Below are 10338 nucleotides of genomic sequence, written 5' to 3' on the forward strand. Positions count from 1 at the left end.
TTGGGGTGCAGGGGAGTGGGGAAGGTGGAGGTGAGGCCTTCGGGAGATGGTGGGAGGGCCAGAGAGCCGGGCTGGTCGGGGGGAGCAGACTGACTCCCCGAGACTGCGGGGACGGCCCCGCCAGGCCTCAGGCCTCACTCACCTCTGTCCACGCTCTCCTTCTAAGTGGCCTTACCAGCCTCGTGGCTTTAAACATGGCCTGTGTGCTGACGAGTTACAGCGTTAGATCCACAGGCCAGACCCTCTTCCTGGAGTCCAGGCTGAGTCGCAGCCCCCCAGCTCCCCAAACCTGCTCCTCCTGCGCCCGACCGTCACTGTTAGCAAGTCCCACAGACCTCATATGTGTCCCAAGTGACCACTTCTCGTCACCTGGACCAGCCCCCGGCCTTCTCCCACCCTGCCCTCCGAGCTGCCAGGCCCTGTCCCTCAGCTGTGGGAAACCCTCTGCTGCTCCCTGGTACCCTGGCCAATAGCCCTTGCCCTCTGACCCCACTCTGCAGCCACACTGGCTGGGCAGGCCAAAGCCTCTGCACTTGGCTCTCCTGGTCTGGACCATCCTCCCAGAAGTCCCCGTGGCTCCTCACTGCCTCCCTTAAGTCCTGATCCCGGGTGTCTTGGGCCCCACCTTCCCAATCACTGCCGCCTGCTCTGCTTGCCCCACTTAAGTGTCCACTAAGACTCTGGAATGGTCTAGGATGTGAGCTCCTGGGGCTGGGGTCCTCTCCTGCCTGGACCGTTCCCCAAAGAGTGGGGCTGCTCAGTTACTATTTGTTCCTTGAATGTCTGTGATGCTGAAGTGAAAGTGGTGTCCGGCTCTTTGCGACCGCGGACTATACAGTCCAAGAATTCTCCAGGCCAGAATACTGGACTGGGTAGCCGTTCCCTTCTCCGGGGGATCTTCCAATCCAGGAATCGAATCTAGGTCTCCCGCATTGCGGGCGGATTCTTTACCAGTGGAGCCACAGAGAGAGAAGCCACCAGAGTCGCCGACTACAGCCACCTGCAGGACCCGCTCTGACCACCCGGGCCTCCTGCCTAGCCTCCCCGCCCCTGCGCCTGCGCCCATGCTCAGACATACTGACGGGAAATAGAAGCCACCTGGCTGTCCTGATGCCCGGTGTCCGTCCCTGGCCGTGCCCCTGACTCTGTGGCTGGGTGGGGATGAGGAGGTGAGACACACCTGCTCCAGGTACACGAGAGCCGTGGGCCGCTTTGTATTATGAAAAAAAGCCAAGCAGCTCCAAGAGCGGAGGGAGTGCAGTCGCATAGGTGCCTGTCCCCGCGGCACACACGTGTACCACAGCCTCGTGTCACACGCCCTGCCTGCGCTGTCGCGGTGCAGTCGCGTGCCGCATACGCCGTGTATCCATGTGCCGCACACGCCGCGTACCAACGTACACCACAGCCGTGTGCCCACATGCCGCACACGCCGTGTACCCACGCGCATCACAGGCCCTTGTGTGCACAGCCACGAGCCGTGCAAACAAAAAAAACAGTGGTTAGATGCCACGAAGTAGGTGGCAATGCCTTAACCGTATGCGTGTTGTCAGGCCCGAGAGCCTCTTCCATCCTTGTCAAGGGGAGTGCTAACCTTCTCTCCTTTCATACAACACAGTTTAACTTCTGCGCGCTCCATATTTATAGCCCTGTAGCATAGCCACCTTTTGCTTATGGTGACTGACTTCGCGCCGCTGGAGGCGGCTGCATCCAACATGGAGGCACAATGAAGCCCATCCTAAACTTCTACTTATTGTAGCGTGAAGAAAAAAGACTGCTTCCGTAAAAGGGAGAAAAATTAAAAAAAAAAAAAAAAAAAACTTCGTGCTCTAATATATTCATAAAAGCAGCCAATCAGAGGCTGAGAGGAATACCCGGAAGCCCAGCGTCCCGCAAAGACAAGAGATTCCCCCGGAAACAAAACAGGGCTGGCGCGCACTTCCTACCGCGACACGCCTCGCGGCCCTTCAGGAGACGGCGCGAAACCGTCTGCGGAAACGGAAGTGGTTTGTAGCGAATCAGAGGGCGAGGAAGGAAGGGCCGCCGCACGAACTTCCGGACGTGGCCCCGCGCTTGGAACTGTGGGTGTGGGCGTGTCGGGGCGCGCTGTGCGCATGCTCCCGGGGTACGGCCGTCGGCTTCCGCGCATGCTCGGGGTCGAAAGGCGGACGGTCTGTTGCCGGCTGCTCGCTGTGGTCTACACGGTGCCGGCTTCTGCGATTCCTGTCCCCCGCCCCGCCCTTAGCCTGTAGCTTTAAGATACAGTTCTGCAGCTTCGGGTGCTGGCCGTCCCTGGAGTGCAGACGGCGAGTTATGCGGCTCCCGGCCCGAGGCTGCAGGCGCGGGGCCGCGTGTGCGCGGGAAGCGAGCCTCCGGTAAATCACGTGTTTGTGCGTGTGCACGTGTGTGCAGACACGCCCGCGTGTCCACAGTTTCCGCGCGCGCCTCGGCGCCCACACGCGCCCAGTGTCACGTCGTATGTGTGCGCGGAGACAGCACCCGAGGTGTGGCCGGTGGGTCCAGCCTGGGGACGCCGAGCGGTCTGGGGTGGAATCGGCCTGCAGGACGCCAGCCGCGTCCCGCCAGCCAGCCGCCCCTTGAGAAGTTTCAGGTTGGCCGGTTTCCTTAGACCTCCTCCGTCCCTGGAATTCTCCAGGCAAGAATACTGAAATGGATTGCCATGCCCTCCTCCAGGGGATCCTCCGACCCAAGGATTCACCCCCGTCTCTTAAATCTTTGGCAGGCAGGTTCTTTACCATTAGCGCCACCCGGGAAGATCCCGGTTAGTTCCAGGTGGAAAGCTCACCGGGTCCTCAGGGGTCAGCTGTACCCAGTTTGCAAATTATCCTGGGAGGAAATAGCCTAGACCGTGACCGGGAGACAGGCGGGCAGCCACTGGGGACTGGGTCAGCTGGGAGCGGGTGTGCTGCCCCGTGTCTGCACTCCCCAGGTGTAGCTTGAGGCCTGGCTGTCACCCTGGAGCCGGTCAGGACCGTGGGCAGCTGCAAGAGGCATCAGCCCTGTCTGGGTCACTGCTTTGTCCACCTGCCCGCGCAGTCCCAGCGGCCGGGCCCCCTTAGTTCCAGACCTCGGGGGCTGTGACTCGTACCCACCGTCAGACCACTGCCAGCCATGCTCAGCAGTGTTCCGCGGCTCTTATGGGCAGCCTGCCGCGCCTTAGCATTTTGCTTCCAGACCCAGCACGTTGCTGTCACTTACTACCTGAAGGGCCCTGGGCCACTTCTCCAAACCTTGGCTGTGTTGGAACGCCTTCTATTCCTCTGTATTCCGGGCTTGTCTGGGTCCCGCCCCTGCCCAACCTGGATGCCCCCTACCTGGGGGGGCATTTCAGGGCAGGGCACTCGCCCGCTGGAGAGGAGCCGCTGTCTTCACTCAGCACCCGCTGTGTGTTTGTGTTGAGGCCCTGGTGGCCCCACACCACTGACCTCCTGCGAGGATGGTGCCATCAGCACCCGCACGTCTAGCTGACAACATGGGCCGAGGTGTGTAATGTGGACATCAGCCCTCCAGTGGGCAGCAGAGGGCTTCGAGCCAGGCTGCAGGGTGAGAGGTTGGGGGAGTCTACGGTCTTGCTCCACAGCCAGGGCTTCTGCACACGACCCCCCAGCCTTGGGCCTCCCGGGACCCTCGGGTCTGGGCACATGGGAGGCTCCATTCAAAGTGGTCCAGAGCCCTGGTGACGTCACCTCCCCATTGCCAGGTTCCCGGTCCCCATGGGCAGCTGACTGCATGCAGATTCCTGGGCAGAGTCTGACTCTGGGGGTCCAGGGTCAGGCCTAGGAATCTGCATTCACAAAGCCTTTCGGGCACCCACTCACCCCCGTCTTGACAGCCTACGTTTGCCCTGGGTGGAGAGTGGATCACTCCACCTCATGCAAAGGACTTTGAGGTGATGACACTGACCAGGGAAAACTTCAGAATAAGGTGGAGGCTGCCTGTGAGGGAAGGCAGCCAGAGGGTCTTCACAGGGTCTAGAGGACCAACCGGGGAGGACCCTGGAGGCAGCAGCTTCCTCCTGGGACTGGTGCAGACCGGGGTTCCCGGATTGCATTTACCGAGGCTGTTTCTCCTGGGGCCTGCTGGTGCCTCCAGGACACCCATCCCTCACCGGACCTGAGTTCTCTGGGAGTGAACTCACTAGACCATCCCCAGCAGTCATCCCTAAAGGCCCCCGCATGGAATCAGGGGCTAAGCCCAGAAAAGTCCCAGAAGTAACAGAGGGTGAGATCACCCAGTCCTGCCTGTTTCTCAGAAGCTGCGGGAGAGGCGTGGCTTGCGGAGTGAGCTTCACCCCCTCCACCTGTAGTTGCCTGGGTTGTTGGGAGGAGGGTACCCAGACCCGGAGGGTGAGAAGTGTGGGGTCCCCTCCAGCCCTGGTGAAGCCTGGGGCCCCTATGAGTCTTTTCTCTGCAAATGTCCTGGTGGAATTGCTAGATTAAATACCGGACTCCGGTTGGATTGGAATGTCAGATAAAAGGTGAGGGCTTAAAAGTGTAAGGATGCCTCAAACATTTTTTAGGACATGGCGTATTCATTGTTTCTGTGATACTGCCCTGGGTTTTACTTGCTACATTTGGCAACTGCAGGAACAGGGGAGGGGGGCTCTTGTCATCTGCCCAGGAATGAAGCACCTTCCAACGTGTCTGAGTGACTCTAGTTCTTGGGATGCCCTGTGGGAACAAGGAAGGAGCTTGTTTGGGCACTTCTGTGTTGAACAAGGGCTTCCCAGGAGGCGCTAGAGGTAAAGAACGTGCCTACCAGTGTGGAAGACACAAGAGATGGAGGTTTGATCCCTGAGTCAGGAAAATCCCCTGGAGAAGGGAATGGCAACCTACTCCAGTATTTTTACCTGGAGAATCCCATGGACAGAGGAGCCCGGCAGGCTACAGTCTACAGCGTTGCAGAGTCAGACATGACTGAAGCAACTTAGCACGCACACACAGCACATGTGTGTTGAACAAAGTTGTAGAACGCTTCCCCACCCTCTTGAAAGGAAAGCCTGAGGGGGGGCCATGGAGTTTGTGAACACGAGGGCTTGTCGGGGGCAGGGGTGGGCATTGAGTCATCTACGGCGGTTCTGCAGGTCTGCACAGGACGCGGAAGAGAAGGTCCAGGGGAGGGGAGAAAGTGGGGGAGAAGGGCCAAGGACAGAGGAGAGGAGGCCGGGGCCTCAGCAGCCCTTGGTCCCAGTCGGACCAGCTGGCGTCCACGCTGGGCACACCCCGGTCCCCGAGTCCACTTACGGTCCCCGGAAGCACTCCACCACAGGGACTGAGGACCGCCTCGGGCTGGGTGGGAGCCTCAGCCCTGCTGCTGCCCTGACTGCAGTGCCTTCCCTGCGGGCCAGGCGGCTCTGGACAGCCTCAGTTTTCCCGCTCTCTGGTGAGGCCTGCACTTGGGCTGGGGAACGTCAGAGTCAGGAGCCAGGTGGCTGGAAGAAGCCTGAGGCCAGCTTGGGCCCCCGAAGCAGCTGTCTCCCTTTCCCGGGAAGCCCTCGGTGTGGCGGCTCCGCCTGTCTCACAGCTCGGGGTTCTAGGCCCCTGCAGGTGGGGCAGGGCCATAGGTGGGGGCATTCTTCCCTCCCCTAGCCCCATCCCGCAGAGGCCGGGCCTTGGTGGGACGAGAACTCGGGCTGGACTCAGGACTGGTCTTGGAGACATCAGCGGGCTGCCTGGGGCTGGGCCGACGGCCGTGGGCTGGCCTAGCCTCTGACCCCGTTCCCTCCAGCTCCCAGATCTCCATCTGTCTGCTGACCAGCTGGCCCCCGCGGCCCTTCCAGTTTCCTGGGAGGTCCTCGGTTGGGCAGTGGAGAGCGGTGACATTCTCAGCAACAGCGACAGGTGCCAAGGACCCATTGCTTTTTTGGGACAGAAGGCCTTGGTGACCCGGGAACCTCCTGGGGCCATCACGAGTGTTTCAGAGGCAGTGCTGGGGTTCTGAGGGTCGGCTTCAAGGCCTTTGCTCACGGCCACCCCTCAGAGCAGGGGCCTTTGGGACCCAGCAGGCCCCAGCTGGTGGAGGGCCCTGTTGGCTGGCTCCCATCCTGCTGGCCTTGGAGTGGCCGGCGGGTTGTCCCTGGGTGGGGGCTCCGGCCCCTTGCCTGCGCTTTGCTGTCTGCAGGGAGCACCCGGAGGAGGGGGCGCGGGCTGTCTCCTCCTCTCTGCCGCGGAGGGCCTGCGTCCCACCTCCTGTAAACCTGAGAAGCGGAGCCTTCTTGCTTGTCCAGTCTGGGTCTCTGGGGCCCTGTACGTAGGTCACCTAACGGCCAAGCCTCAGTTTCCTCCCCGACGGGACTGGAGTTCAGAGTTTGGCTCCCAGGGAGGGCTCAGTAGTGGGTGACTGTTACTGTCCCCTTTGCCAGATAGACAAACAGAGGTTCAAGGCGTTTCGAGAGTGCCTGCAGGAGGCACCCCGGGTGCTCTGGGCAGCAGGGTCTGGAGCCCAGGCTCCTGGGCCCCAGAGATGCCAGGAGGTACCAGAGGATGCTGGGGGCTGGTGGCCGTGCCGGTGGGGGAGGCATCAGATTTGTGGGGTTCCTGACGCACAAAACCTCTACCCAGGTGTAGCCTGGACGCTTTTCCTGGAGTTAATTCTTTCAAAAAGTCCGCTTTTTTTTCATAATACATGGAAAACCTCCTCATTGCCTGTGCATTTAAACCACACGGGAGCAAAGTAACCCTACTCTTGCCAACCACCCACTCTGATCAGCCCACTCTCTTGCATTTTTGCTGATTTCATATTTCCTATTAATTGCTGCACGTGAAATGGCCTCTCAGTGACTTGGGGGATGCCCGGGGCAGAACCAGCAGTAATTATTTATTTTTTGTGTGTGAGTTTCAGTTTCTCATGACTTTTCCTGGCAGTAGAGGACTCATCTAGAGGTTTGCTGTGCAGGGGAGGAGGAAGGTCCAGGTGAGTGGCTGACTTTCCAGGGTCTTCTCTGAGTGTTAATGGCCCAGATGCTTTCAGACAGGATGTCCTGTGTGGTTCTGAGACCCTGTCGCTCAGCGTCGTGTTTCTGAGGATGGGGCATGTCGCTCAGCCACAGTACAGAGTTAGTGCAGTTTCTTTCTGCCCCACCAAGAGCTGTTACGAAATTGCTGCCGTCATGCAGTTGATGGTGGGAAGGAGGAGCCTGCTTTTCCCTCTGCTGGGTCCAGAGCCCCGGGCAGGCAGGGTGGCTGTCCCCCCTGGCCGTCCCTCCCGGGGATGCCCCCAGGTCGCTCGGCCGAGCCCGCAGGAAGGGTGATGCCGGTCCAGGGGGCGGGTGACCTCTTCTTGGGGGCTGCTATTAATAAAGTGACCGCTGACCCCGGACGTGCGGAGAGTGGAGGGGACCGTGCGTTCCCAAGGCTGGCGCTTGGCCCGAGGCCGTTCGTGCGTGACTGGCTGGCCTCTCGGGCGCTCTGGTCCTGCCCTGGCCCCCATGGCCCCGATGGACAGGAAGCTCCTTGTGGACCAAGCATGGGGCTGCCCTTCCTCCCAGATATAAATATCCCAGGACCAGCTCCCTGCGAGCGTCCTGAGGCCCCGAGGGGGGGAACCAGGCGGGACCCGGACACAGGTCATCTGCTCTCCGCGGGCCGGCTCACGGCCGCTCCAGAACTTTCCCAGGCTGCCGCCAGCTCTGCTTTAGGCCACAGAAGCAGCCGGGCAGAGGGCTCTGCTTTGTTTCTCCTCAGTCATCTGTGGGACAGAAGGGGGGACGGTGCCCACCTCCAGGAGTCCTGCCCTTGGCTGGGGGGACAGGGAGGATGTGATGGGGGTGTCTGTGTCTCGTGTCCTCTGCATCCGGGCCCGAGCCCTCGGGCTCCAGAAGGGGGAGACAAACGTTCAGACAAGTCACTGCCAGGCCGGCCTGTCCAACGAGCGGCCGTGTGGGCACCGTTGTCCGGTTCCCGCTGCACTGGGTGCTGCGCCTCGTCTTCTCATGGGTCCATGCACCGACCTACTGCCTCCGTCCACCCTGAGCCCCGTGGTCGCCCCCCGTGGCCCTGGCTGGGCACCTGGCTCCTCCCCAGAGGCTGCAGGGGTGTGGCCCTGGAGCCTGGGAGGGAACACAGCCTTCCTCGTTCTTGGCCCTGGTGGGTCCAGTTTGGCAGGGATTCTGGGGGACTCAAAATGATGAAACATCTACGCACCCGTTGCGTGGGGGCACCAAAACTCACCCTGTAAGTGAGACTGGAAAGAATTTAGTTTTAAAAAAAAGGCTGCTAGACAGAGCAAGGCTGAGCCAGGCGTAGGGGAGGGCACCTGCTCCCTGCCGCTCTCCTTCTCAGGCCCGTCGAAGCCGCCCTCGCCTCTGCGTGCAGCTGTGACCAGGGGGTACGTGGAGGATTGCTGCCCTGGGACCTGGGCTTTGCTGTCTCCAGGTGACAGAGGAGAAAGCTGAGATTCAGGGATTTGAAGGCAGCTTTCGGCTTCCCTGGTGGCTCAGATGGTAGAGAATCCGCTGGCAATGCAGGGGACCTGGGTTCAGTCACTGAGTCGGGAAGATCCCCTGGAAAAGGGAGTGGCTACTCACTGCAGTATTCTTGCCTGGAGAATCCCATGGGCAGAGGAGCCTGGTGGGCTGCATCCAGGCCAGGGGCTCGCAGAGCCGGACACGACTGAGCGACTAACACGCTTGGGTAACCACAGTCCAGGTCAGCCCCTGCCGTCTGCCAGGGAACCGAGGCGGCCCTCCGTGGGGATGCAGAAACACCCCCGTGCGAAGTTCTGCTTACGGTTCTCCCCCCGGGCCGGTGAGCAGAGGGCCTAAAAGCTCTAAGTCCTGTGGGAAAGAATTCCGCTCCCCCTTCACCCACCCAGTAGACACTCTGCCTGCAACAGACCCAGGTTCAACCCCTGGGTCGGGAAGGTTCCCTGGAGAAGGGCATGGCAACCCACTCCAGTATTCTCGCCTGGAGACCTCCATGGACAGCAGAGCCTGGTGGGCTACAGTTCGTGGGGTTGCAAAGAGTTGACACGACTGAGCAACTAACGCTTTCACCCATCCGGCACTTCCCAAACCCCCGTCCCCTGGAGTGGCGCCCGCAGCCCCCGTGGGTCTACAGCTGCACAGACACGCACTTTGAGAAGTGCTGCCCTGTGGAGGAGAAAGGTCGAGTGCACCGGTCTCCTGCCTGCAGGTCCGTCCCCCGGCAGGCCAGTGAGGACGGGTGTCGCGCTGGGACCAGCAGGGGAGTTGCCCCGGAAGGTCCAGCCCTGTCCTGTAGGTGTCAGGGCGAGACCGTCCCCTCTCTAACCTCTCTTCTCAGGGGAAGCCTGAGAAACACAGGGGAAGCCCTCACCCTTCATTCAGGGGGTCAGTGCTTGCTGAAGATCCGCTGTGTGTCTTCCCCGACCCAGCCCCACAAGAGGACATTCCTCAAAGACATGTGGCCCCACACTCTGGAGCTCCAGGCCTGGGTGGGGGCCAGGGAGCCGGCAGTGAACAAATGATTCCTGGGTTAGGTTCAGAAGAGCCTCAGGGGCTGAGGGAGCTTGTCTAGGGAGTGGGCAGGGAAAGATAAGACCTGGAGTTGGAGTCAGAGTTTGCCCAGGAAAGAAGGAGAGCGCTCTAGGAAGAAGACACAGCCTGTGCAAAGGCCCTGGGCAGGAAGGAGCAGGGCCCGGCAGGACCGGGAGGGAGGAGACACGCTCAGGAAGACCCAGAAGGAGCAGGGCCCGGCAGGACTGGGAGGGAGGAGACACGCTCAGGAAGACCCAGAAGGAGCAGGGCCCGGCAGGACCGGGAGGGAGGAGACACGCTCAGGAAGACCCAGAGATGGAGTCTGGGCGGCTGCAGAGGCATCGGGGAGGGGCCGGGGGCTGGGTTGGATTCTCAGGGCATAAGTGGGCAGCGTGGAGGACGTGGCCCCCAGGGTCGCCGCAGTCATCAGGTGGGATGCGGGGCTGGCCTGACTGGGAAGAGCAGCCTCTCCGCCTCAGTGCTCCTCCTGGGTCTCACAGCCCCTGCCCTGTCCCTCCGTCCTCCGTCCGTCCTTGTCCGGGGCTCCAGGTGCTGCGCTTACGGAGGCTGGCGGGGCTCTGCCTGTGTGTCTCCGGGGGGAGGGCCAGCCCAGAGCCTGCTCCTCCCAGTGGACTCCACTGGCCCAGACGTGGGAGATGCCGCGCTGGAGAGAAGCGTACGTCAGAAATTTGAACTTGCAGCTCTGGGTACGCGCGCTGGATGGCGGGGACCAGGCTTGGGCCACCACTGTGCCTGGCTTGGAGGGGGCTGGGGGGTCCCCTGGGGGTGATGAGCACGAGGCGTCTCCCTGGGGCTGCCCCGGGTGACGCAGGTGGGGAGGTCACCGCTGTCGCCTCGCCCCACTT

General features: G+C 61.4%; 1 non-coding gene across 1 annotated transcript; it reads right to left on the bottom strand.

Moving 5' to 3' along the window:
• Positions 1 to 1487: 1487 nt before the first annotated feature.
• LOC139186011 (U6atac minor spliceosomal RNA) lies at positions 1488 to 1613 on the bottom strand. The gene has a single exon (XR_011569588.1). It is a non-coding gene; the product is annotated as a U6atac minor spliceosomal RNA (small nuclear RNA).
• Between the last annotated feature and the right edge of the window lie 8725 nt (positions 1614 to 10338).

This window comes from Bos indicus, chromosome 11, assembly GCF_029378745.1.
Source record: "Bos indicus isolate NIAB-ARS_2022 breed Sahiwal x Tharparkar chromosome 11, NIAB-ARS_B.indTharparkar_mat_pri_1.0, whole genome shotgun sequence".
NCBI lineage: Eukaryota > Metazoa > Chordata > Mammalia > Artiodactyla > Bovidae > Bos > Bos indicus.